General features: G+C 35.6%; 1 pseudogene; it reads left to right on the top strand.

Annotated features, from left to right (window-relative positions):
* The first annotated feature begins 5,842 nt into the window (after positions 1-5,842).
* Positions 5,843-7,187, top strand: LOC133233054 (olfactory receptor 4A15-like; annotated as a pseudogene).
* The last annotated feature ends 4,556 nt before the right edge of the window (positions 7,188-11,743 follow it).

Genomic DNA, 11,743 nt, shown 5'->3' with positions numbered 1-11,743 from the left:
AGCAATGTGGCTAAGGTGAAGTTTCACAAAGTGTGGGATACCTGCAATGCTCCTCTATGCATGTGGGAAATTATCAGGTTATTCCATCTTATTACATAAATCTTATCAATCAGAGCTTCTCTGACTACAATACTTCAGTGCCTGTTTGTTCTCACAAATATCAACTTATCAAGCTCAGTGGTCAACTGAAGCTATTTCTTTCTTAGTTTAACTATACAGTAATGCCCAAGCAAGGTTCCAACTGCTTTGCTATGCTGTACATGGTTATCTCAAATTGATGAGAAAGATACATTTTTCCCAAAAAGTCAGCCTGGAAGATGGAATAATCAGCACCTAGTCTATTAAAAAATTGCAGGTGAGAATGAAGCATTTCAACAAAAGCTAGACTAGATGATACATGGTTCATTTTGTTTAGTGAGTATTAGGGAGAAGAGGAGAGTTACCTATGAATACCTAGGATTAAGTACAGCACCCTGAGTAAATGTTGCTTTTAGCCTAAGACCAAACAGAAGATTTGAAGAGGGAAACAAAGGTCAATGCATGTGTTTTAGGGGCTATAGCAAGGGCTCAATGGGGAAGTGAGAAGATTAATGAGGCACAAATGATAAATTGTCAAGAGAGATGTGGAAGGTGTAAGAATTAAAGGAGGAAATGCAAGGCAGCCTCATATTCTCAGTGGACAGAGTTTTGCTGATTTGTGAGTAAGTGTAAAACTTGTTTAGATGCTCCTTGGCACTCATCACCAATAATCTCTCCTGAGAATGAACCTGATTATTTATGATAATTAAAAAAATGAGACAGTGAGTATATGTGTCCTAAATCTTAATGACATAAATACATAAATGTGTTTGAATCTGTTGTGTAAGGATATTTTTGTTTAATATGGACCCTTAATTCAGTGAAAACATTAATATTAGGCATTAAGTGGGGGGATGAGCTTATTGAGGAAACTATGAGAAATGCTTTTTACTAGGTTTTTTACATACTTTAAATCCATCATTGTACCAACAAATTTTATTACAGGTGTTTATATTTCCTTTATGAAGAAGAAAATTAGACTCATTAGAGTTAAGCAACAATATCAAGTCTTTTAGATTCAGCTTCCTCTGTACCTCACAATAACACTACTACTTGATATCATGAACTGAACATACCAAACATGGATCTGATCATTGGCCACCTTGTCACTAAGACATTATTTCCTTGTTTTTGGAGGGTGGCATTTTCTTCCCTTAACATTCTGTTGACCACATTTCCCAGGTTACATACACTTTCTTGATTCCTCTTGTGTCCCAGTAAAAAGTCATCCAATGATCTTTTTCTGCACATTTATTATCCTTTGTGGGCATCAGGAAAAGTGGGATGTAACAGGTTCAAGAAGCAAAATTGATAGGTTTGAATTTTAAAGAAAATGAACGTTGGGTAAAATAGAGGACAAACAAAACAACCTAATCATTGAGGAGATTGATACTTTGGGCAAGAGGAGAGCACCTTGATGAGCTAAACATATCCTCTTTCCACAGCCATTTTCCCATTGTTATCACATAGTGGTAATATTAATTACTGGAAAAAATGTATGAATTCATGGCCAATTAAATTTAGAAGATTTTCACTTATTTAATTTATCACAAAATACAGGTCAATGCATACAGTGGGCCAAACAGTTATTGGAGCTGGGTATATAACACTGAACAATAGAGTCAAGAATTGTTTTTATGAGGAACTTAAATTCCAGTGGGGAATAGATGGATAATAAACAAGTGAGCAACTAAACTAAAAATATAGTTTTGTTAGTAATGAGTGGTATGAGAGACATTTTATAAGACATGGTACAGGAGAAAAGAATTGGATAGAGATTTGTGTATGTGTTTGAACCACAGCTGGAATTTCAGTTTGGCCTGAGCTTAAATAGCCATATTAAAATAAAATTAGAGAAAAAAAAAATCTCTTCCTTTTTAAAAACAAAAAGGAAAACTAAAACTAAAAAGTTTTATGCTATTTAAAAACATGCATTAGGAATGGGGACAATATGTCTCCCAATAAAAATAGTTTATGTGAGTATAAGGATTACTTACTGCTTTTATACATAATACACATAGATGGGTAATGTATCTGTGGCATTACTACTTTTGAAGGACAGATGGTCAAGTGGACAGAATGTCCAAAAACATCTCCATGTGGCAATAATGAAAAAAAGATTGAGGAATACTGCCCTAATTCATGTCTAATACTGCCCTAATTCATGTCTAAATTGTTAGGTAAAAGCATGGTGTAACTAGACTGTTAGTTAAGGTAATCCAAGCACAGTTGTTGGTCTATCACCTGTGAAGATCACATCAGTAAAACTGAGAGATGCTTTCTTCTCAGGAGTCTTCCCAGACTGTGTGGTCAGCTATGTTACTGAGCCAGTTGTAATCTATGAAGGGTGTTGCAAACTGATATTTATTACAACTGAAGTTAGGAAAAGAATTAATGCTATAACTCTAAGCATTTCTAAATTGAAAGCATGTCACTTAATAATGCTAATCATCATGCATTGAGAGATAATTTAGTTCTTCTATTTCTAGCTCAGGAATATTTTCAAATCAGTTATAATGGCAACAGTCTTGAAGCTTGATATGACATTTTTGTAATAATAGTCTTGAAAGAGTAGTATTCACAAGATTAGGTGATAGAAGAATTCAGTCCTGGTACTAGCTAGTTGGCCAAGAAGTTCTATTGACATTTCTTCATCTGTATTATCACACAGTGAAGCATCACATGGCCATTCTTCTATGCAAGAAAACAGTTTATTTGTTGAACAAATGACTGAATGGCTAATACCACAATTTGGGTTTCTGTCTGTGGAGAGTAAGCTTGACAAAATTCCAGTGAAGCTCTGCCCCTGGAAAAAGTGGATCATTGTAGGGGTGGATGGAAATTCACTGGTATAGTGATTAGTGCCTCAGTCAGTAGAGACACGGCCTCAAAGGGATGCAGTTGAAATGATGCAAGTCTACATGTTTTGAAATCCTGTGCCATTTGAAAATGGCACTCTGTACTCTTTCAGCCCAGGTCTATTGCCCAAAAGAGAACATTTCAATAACGATGTGTTTCATAAGGTGTGGAGTGCAAACTATTTACAAATAAGACTCAAATATAGGTAAGTGACAGGCATAGTTCCAACATTTTGTAAACAGCTTACTTGACAGTCTTTTTGAAAACCTTTTCTATTGAGATAAATTTGAATTTCTTGGCTACCCAAAGGTTTGTATCCTACATAAATGCTTAGACATTCAGAATATCTGTGTAAATACATATAATTTTAAATCCTTAGAAACTCTGACCCTATCAAAATAAATCCCTATTGTTTTGGTCTTAATGTGATCCTAATTTACTTGACTAATGCTTGGATTTGCAAAGCTGAAACTCTAATGTATCATTATTTCCAGCTTTTTCGTAGAGTGAAGTTATCATCAGTACATGCTGGATGGAGCCCTACTTCAGGTTGCCTGACATAATCCTAAAATTTTTACTTGAACAATCTCTGCCATTTACATATAGGAACCATCAGGTAACTGGGTTTTAGAGGTCACGGAGGGAAATAAGACTGTTTGAGGTGATTTTTTAATAATTTATTTGAGTATTAAACATCATCTTATTAATTTAAACAGATATTTTGATATCATTGAGATAATTGAATCATTTATATACAGGGACAGTTATATTTGAAATGTGTCAGTAATTCACCTATAGTTTGTCTGTATAAACAAATTACAGCTTCAGAACGAAGACTCCAGAGTCATTAACAATTTTTAGCTTTGTTTACTTTAACATATTTTGGCAAATTACCAAAACATAAGTATCTACATTTTGGTCTCTATTCAGATTATGAGATAAAAGAATAAATGAGTGTGTTTAAGTTTCAAAGACACATCTTAGGAAAAGGAGGTACAGGAGTGTCTAATATGTATAAGGAGCGTTTTAAAGATAACTTTTATTTCCCTTTTTTATACAGTTTTCTCTGTGTGTTTATGTACTATATATAATATATTTCTGCTTTCCTGTTCTACTAATTTCCTTTAACATTACTTCTATACTACTAATCGTCTTTGAGAAAGAATTTATGTGGTGATTTTCTATTTTGATAAGTTAATGATTCTAATTATTTAATGAAAGCAATGAATTTGATTATACACACATACACACAATCTCTCTCTCTCTCTCTCTCTCTCTCTCTCTCTCTATATATATATATATATATATATATATATATATATATATGCATACAAGTCCATTTGTTTCTGAGCAGCTCTGTCCACAGGGGTGGTGTTGGTGTTTGTGCTAGGGATGATGCTGATAATTTTCTCAAGGATGAGGTGATGAAACCAAGACATTTTGTTAAGGGATTGACCCCTTCTCTCTGGAAGCATTCCAAGAAAGCAATAATTTTCCTATCTACAATGGGATAGAAATTTTCAACCAGAGAAAGTGCTACAGCAGATAATTCCATCTCTACTCATCTTTAAAGAAAAGCAAATATGTTTTGAAGACTTACTGTTAGAAAAAGACTTTTTAAAGTCCTACATTAGATGTAGTCTGTTAACGATGCCTATGCTCAGGGCACAGGTCTTCTGAGGAACACAGGGTGCTATTTCTCTTTAAAAATTATGACCCAGAGGCTCTCCCTAAGTATACTGCTATCACTTGCTATTATCTAGGATTTTATTGAATAAATCATTTAGCTCCATGAGAAATTCAGACATAAGGATCATATATCAGCTGTAAAGTTGTTTTCTTGGATTCAAATCTAGGCTTTATGACAACAAGCAGTATATTGTTAAGAAAATTATATTTTGCTTTATCTTAGCCATAAAATGTCTTATCATAACTAATTTGAAGATTAAATGAGAAAACATGTGTAAAGTATTAACAAAATGTTTTGAACCTAGTAGACAGCATTTACTAAATTATTTATTATTTTCATGTATATAAATTAGGTATCTCTATATATACATTGCATTGAAGTTAATTTAACTTTATTTGGATACAAATAACACATTTATCATTTATGTTATCAATAGAATACTATGAATGAATGATTGAATGAATGAAAAATGGAATTTTTTTTTTTTGCTTTTTTGTTTGGTTTCTGTTCATGTGTGGGCTATAGCATCCTATCACATATTTGTTGATCATTTATTTTTTCTTTAATTGCTTATATTTTTACTCATTTTACATTTTTGTTCACTGTGTACAAATATTAATTATGTGTATATACTCTAAAATATAAATCTTTATTTGAATTATTTTACTTTTCTTAATTGATGTTGTGTTTTATTTTCCTGACTCCTTGAGTAAGATGAAACTGTTAAATATATCTACTTGCAATTTCAATAAATTGATTTAGAAGATCCTTCCACCACTATAATGGACAGTCATCACTTTAATAAATGAAAAATAAAATAAGGAAAATCTTGCTTTACTTCATTATTAAAACTTTGATCAATATTCAGCTTTTTATAAGATATTAACTATGCATAGAATTTTGTTAGTTTTCAGTTGGAATGGTAATTGTGGCACCTCATTTACGTTAAAAAATGTGTCCTTTTCCCACATATACTTAAATATTTCTTCCCACTTAAATACTTCTTCTCCATTAGTCTGTAAGATTTTTGAGGTTAGGGATGATGTTTTAATCAACTTTGAAATATGTTTTCTGAAAATACCAAGGCATAAAAACCATACAACCTATTGATTGAATGAATGAATGAAAAAAATATCTTAAGATTTCAGAAAGTTTCTCATAATAATTATATTTACAGGTACTTTTATCTGGAACATAAGACGTACATAAGGACCTATGAAACAAAGGAACAATGTAACTGAGTTTGTCCTCTTGGGGCTCACTCAGAACAACCAAGGTCAGAAAATATTATTTGTCTTGTTCTTGCTCATCTACATTGTGACCATGTTGGGCAACCTACTCATTATTGTGACAGTGATGGTCAGCCCAACCCTGGATGCCCCTATGTACTTCTTTCTTGGCTACCTATCATTTATAGATGCTGTTTATTCTACTACAGTCACCCAAGATATGATTAAGGACTTACTGTCTAAAAAGAAAACTATTTCCTTCCAAGCTTGCATGACCTACCTTTTTATATGGCACTTTTTTGGTGGTGCCGATATATGCCTTCTGGTGGTCATGGCTTATGACCATTACATGGCCATTTGCAAACCCTTGCATTATTTGACAATCATTAATAAGCAAGTGTGTGTTCTGCTGCTGCTGTTGGCCTGGGTTGGTGGGTTTTTACATGGTATATATCTTTTTTTTTTTTTTTTTACTTTACAATATTGTATTGGTTTTGCCATATATCAAAATGAATCCACCACAGGTATACATGTGTTCCCCATCCTGAGCGCTCCTCCCCCCTCCCTCCTCATACCATCCCTCTGGGTCATCCCAGTGCACCAGCCCCAAGCATCCAGTATCGTGCCTCGAACCTGGACTGGTAACTCATTTCATATATGATATTATACATGTTTCAGTGCCATTCTCCCAAATCATCCCACCCTGTCCCTCTCCCACAGAGTCTAAAAAACTGTTCTATACATCAGTGTCTCTTTTGCTGTCTCATATACAGGGTTATTGTGAAGTAAGCCAGAAAGAAAAAACACCAATACAGTATACTAACGCATATATATGGAATTTTAAAAGATGGTAACAATAACCCTGTATACATGGTATATTTCATCCTCTCTTTGTTTACAACCTTCCCTTCTGTGGCCCCAGTGTCATTGACCATTTCATCTGTGACATGTACCCCCTGTTAAAACTTGCCTGCACTGACACTCATATTATTGCCCTCACAGTGGTGGTCAATGATAGGGCAATATCTGTGATCATCTTTACACTCTTATTCATATGCTATGGGGTCATTCTGAACTCTCTGAAGAATGTTAGTCAGGAAGGTGGCACAAAGCATTATCCACCTGTGGCTCCCACATCACTGTGGTGCTCCTCTTCTTTGTGCCCTGTATTTTTCTTTATGTGAGACCACCTTCCACATTACCCATCGATAAATCCTTGACTGTGTTTTACACCATTATCACGCCTATGCTTGAACCTTCTAATTTATACTCTGAGAAATAGTGAGATGAAAAATGCAATAAAAAAGCTTTGGACCAGAGAAAGAAAATGAGACAGCTGGGAAATGTATGACCCATTTTCAATGAAGAATTTTTCTTTTTTTAGGAATGCCTTGTGTGATATTTAAGTGTATTAAATTTTCCGTCACGTTTTATTAATTTGGACATGATGAAATCATCTATTATATGAATACTTCTGATGAATAAAATATATTATCAAGATTTTCATAATTCCATAGTTCTTAGCATATATATTCTTTGAAATATGTTGTTGAGATTTTCACATTTTCTTATGAAAGTATGTATCATTTTGGAATCTAAAATATCTCTATTTTGACTATAGGTTTATGTGCTATATAAGAGTTAAGCTAAAAAAAAAAAAGAGTTAAGCCATAGTTAATATTATAAATTTATTTAAGTTATTGGAAGATTTTCTCATGTTTCTTTTTTAAATAATTTCAGAATTAATAGGATGCATTATAAATTAGAGAAAAACAATATTAGTAATATGAAATTAATTATTGTACATTTCTCTCCACACAATATAACCCATATTTATATTTGAAATATTTATCTTGCTTTTGTTTCTGCAAGAAGCATATATTATTGTGCTAATATTGCTTAGAATGTAAATGTTGAAGTAGAATGATATTTCAAAGTTGAAAATATTTATCATAAGGAGACTAAATTTATAAAATAATCTGAATTAACAGGATGTAAATATGGGAAAACAACCATATCTTACTCATTTTCCTAATTGAATTGTCTCAACTGGACTAGATTGTTTTGGAGTTACATTATCATAAAGACAATTCACTAATCTTCCCAGGTAATGTAGAACACCTAGTAAAATATCTGCTATATTTCAATATGCCTACCTCCTTCCTTACTTATGGTATTCCATAACCTTATATGGAGATCCAGGCTTTGCCTATCATATGTCAATTTAGCATAATCCATAATCCACGAGTTACAGAGCTTAATACCAGGTTTTCTGGGTGATATAATTTTTAAGAAATATGCTGACAATATATGCCATTTTTATCTACCTTGCTAATGAAACACATATTACTAAGAAATAAAGAAGCAAGAATATATTGTTTTATTTCACAGAGACATCATTCACACAATCTTCTGTCTATCTCTGCATCAGGCTTTAAAGGGAACATTACCTGCCCAGGCTGCGACAGCACAGGAGAAGCTGAGAGGAGCTACCCCACATCCGAGGTCATGGGTGGTGGCCAAGAGGAGCAACCCCACGTCTAAGGAACGGTGGCTGCCTGGGCACAAGAGGGCCAAGAGGAGCTACTCCATGTTCAAGGTCAGGAGGGGCGGCTGTGAGGAGATACCCCTTGTACAAGGTAAGGAGCAGCGACTTCACTTTGTTGGAGTAGCCATGAAGAGATATCCCATGTCCAAGGTAAGAGAAACCCATGTAAGATGGTAGGTGTTGTGAGAGGCATCAGAGGGCAGACACACAAATCATAACCACAGAAAACTAATCAATCTAATCCCATGGACCACAGCCCTAATTCAGTGAAACTAAGCCATGCCCTGTGGGGCCACACAAAATGGGAGGGTCATGGTGGAGAGGTCTGACAGAATGTGGTTCACTGGAGAAGGGAATGGAAAACCACTTCAATATTTTTGCCTTGAGAACCCCACGAACAGTATGAAAAGGCAAAATGATAGGATACTAAAAGAGGAACTCCCCAGGTCAGTAGGTGCCCAGCATGCTACTGAAGATCAGTGGAGAAATAACTCCATAAAGAATGAGGGGATGGAGCTAAAGCAAAAATAAAACTCAGTTGTGGATGTGACTGGTGATAGAAGCAAGGTCCGATGCTGTAAAAAGCAATATTGCATAGGAACCTGGAATGTTATGTCCATGAATCAAGACAAATTGGGAGTAGTCAACCAGGAGATGGCAAGAGTGAACGTCAACATTCTAGAAATCAGCAAACTAAAATGGACTGGAATGGGTGAATTTAACTCAGATGACCATTATATCTACTACTGTGGGTAGGACTCCCTTAGAAGAAATGGAGTAGCCATCATGGTCAACAAAAGAGTTAAAAATGCAGTACTTGATGCAATCTCAAAAACAACAGAATGTTTGTTTCCAAGACAAACCATTAAATATAACAGTAATCCAAGTCTATGCCCCAACCAGTAATGCTGAAGAAGCTGATGTTGAATGGTTCTATGAAGACCTGCAAGATATTTTAGAACTAACACCCAAAAAAGATGTCCTTTCATTATACGAGACTGGAATGCAAAAGTAGAAAGTAAAAAAACACCTGGAGTAACAGGAAAATTTGGCCTTGGAATATGGAATGAAGTAGGGCAAAGGTTAATAGACTTTTGCCAAGAGAACACACTGCTCATAGCAAATACCCTCTTAACAACACAAGAAAAGACAACACATGGACATCACCAGATGGTCAACACAGAAATCAGATTGACTATGTTCTTTGCAGCGAAAGATGGAGAAGTTTTATAAAGTCAGCAAAAACAAGCTGAGTGTGGCTCAGATCATGAACTCCTTATTTCCAAATTCAGACTTAAATTGAAGAAAGTAGGAAAACCTTTCTTTGCCTTTCATTGTCTTTCTTTGGGATGAAATGAAAACTGACCTTTTCCAGTCCTTTCCCACTCCAGAGTTCCAAACAACAGCAAAGAGAGATAAGAAAGCCTTCCTCAGCAATCCATGCAAAGAAATAGAGGAAAATAACAGAATGGGAAAGACTAGAGATCTCTTCAAGAAAATTAGAGATACCAAGGGAACATTTCATGCAAAGATGGGCTCTATAAACCACAGAAATAGTGTTGACCTAACAGAAGCAGAAGATATTAAGAAGAGGTGGCAAGAATACACAGAAGAACCATACAAAAAAGATCTTCACAATCAAGATAATCATGAGGGTGTGATCAATCACCTAGAGCCAGACATCCTGGAATGTGAAGTCAAGTGGGGCTTACAAAGCATCACTATGAACAAAGCTAGTGGAGGTGATGGAATTCCAGTTGAGCTATTTCAAATCCTGAAAGATGATGCTGTGAAAGTGCTGCACTCAATATGCCAGCAAATTTGGAAAACTCAGCAGTGGACACAGGACTGGAAAAGTCAGTTTTCAATCCAATCCCAAAGAAAGGCAGTGCCAAAGAATGCTCAAACTACCGCACAATTGCACTCATCTGACACGCTAGTAAAATAATGCTCAAAATTCCCAAAGCTAGGCTTCAGCAATACGTGAACCATGAACCTCCAGATGTTCAAGCTGGTTTTAGAAAAGGCAGAGGAACCAGAGATCAAATTGCCAACATCTGCTGGATCATCAGAAAAGCAAGAGAGTTCCAGAAAAGCATATATTTCTACTTTATTGACTATGCCAAAGCCTTTGACTGTGTGGATCACAATAAACTGTGGAAAAATCTGAAAGAGATGGGAATACCAGAGCACCTGATCTGCCTCTTGAGAAACCTATATACAGGTCAGGAAGCAACCGTTAAAATTGGACATGGAACAACGGAGTGGTTCCAAATCAGAAAAGGAATACATCAAGGATGTATATTTTGACCCTACTTATTTAACTCATATGCTGAGGACATCATGGGAAACGCTGGGCTGGAAGAAGCACAAGCTGGACTCAACATTGCTGGGAGAAATGTCAACAACCTCAGATATGCAGATAACACTATAAAAGACACTTCCTCCTTATAAGGAAATTTATGACCAACCTAGATAGCATATTCAAAAGCAGAGACATTACTTTGCTAACAAAAGTCTGTCTAGTCAAAGCTATGGTTTTTCTGGTGGTCATGTATGCATGTGAAAATTGGACTGTGAAGAAAGCTGAGCACCGAAGAATTGATGCTTTTGAACTGTGGTGTTGAAGACTCTTGAGAGTTCTATGGACTGCAAGGAGATCCAGACAGTCCATTCTGAAGGAGATCAGCCCTGGGATTTCTTTGGAAGGAATGATGCTAAAGCTGAAACTCCAGTACTTTGGCTACCTCATGGGAAGAGTTGACTCATTGGAAAAGACTCTGATGCTGGGAGGGATTGAGGGCAGGAGGAGAAGGGGATGACAAAGAATGAGATGGCTGGATGGCATCACTGACTCGATGGACATGAGTTTGTGTGAACCCTGGGAGTTGGTGATGGACAGGGAGGCCTGGCATGCTGTGATTCATGGGTTCACAGAGTTGGACACAACTGAGTGACTGAATTGAACTGAACCTGCCTCAAAATGATTGGAAGCATGTGGTCAAAAAGCTTATTATTCTCCCTTCCCTATTCAGTGTGTATTCATGAGGGACTAAGGTGACTGAACACACACATAAGGCTATGGGCTTAACATCCTTATAAAGAGACCACAAGAGCTCACCTGATCCATCAGCCATATGAGGACACAGGAAAAAGATGTCTGTCTATCAACTAGGGAAGGAATCTTGCCAAACATGGAACCTGTCAGCATCTTAATCTTGAACTTTTGAGATTCCAAACCTGTGAAAAATAAATGTTTATTGTTTAAACAATACTGTTTATGGTATTCTGTTTTAGCAACCCAAATGAACCAAGAGAGGGAAGCTTAATTTTTGAATT

The sequence above is a fragment of the Bos javanicus genome, chromosome 19, assembly GCF_032452875.1.
Source record: "Bos javanicus breed banteng chromosome 19, ARS-OSU_banteng_1.0, whole genome shotgun sequence".
Taxonomy (NCBI): domain Eukaryota; kingdom Metazoa; phylum Chordata; class Mammalia; order Artiodactyla; family Bovidae; genus Bos; species Bos javanicus.
Note: the sequence above shows the minus strand (reverse complement) of the source record. Positions and strands in the feature narration are given on the sequence as shown.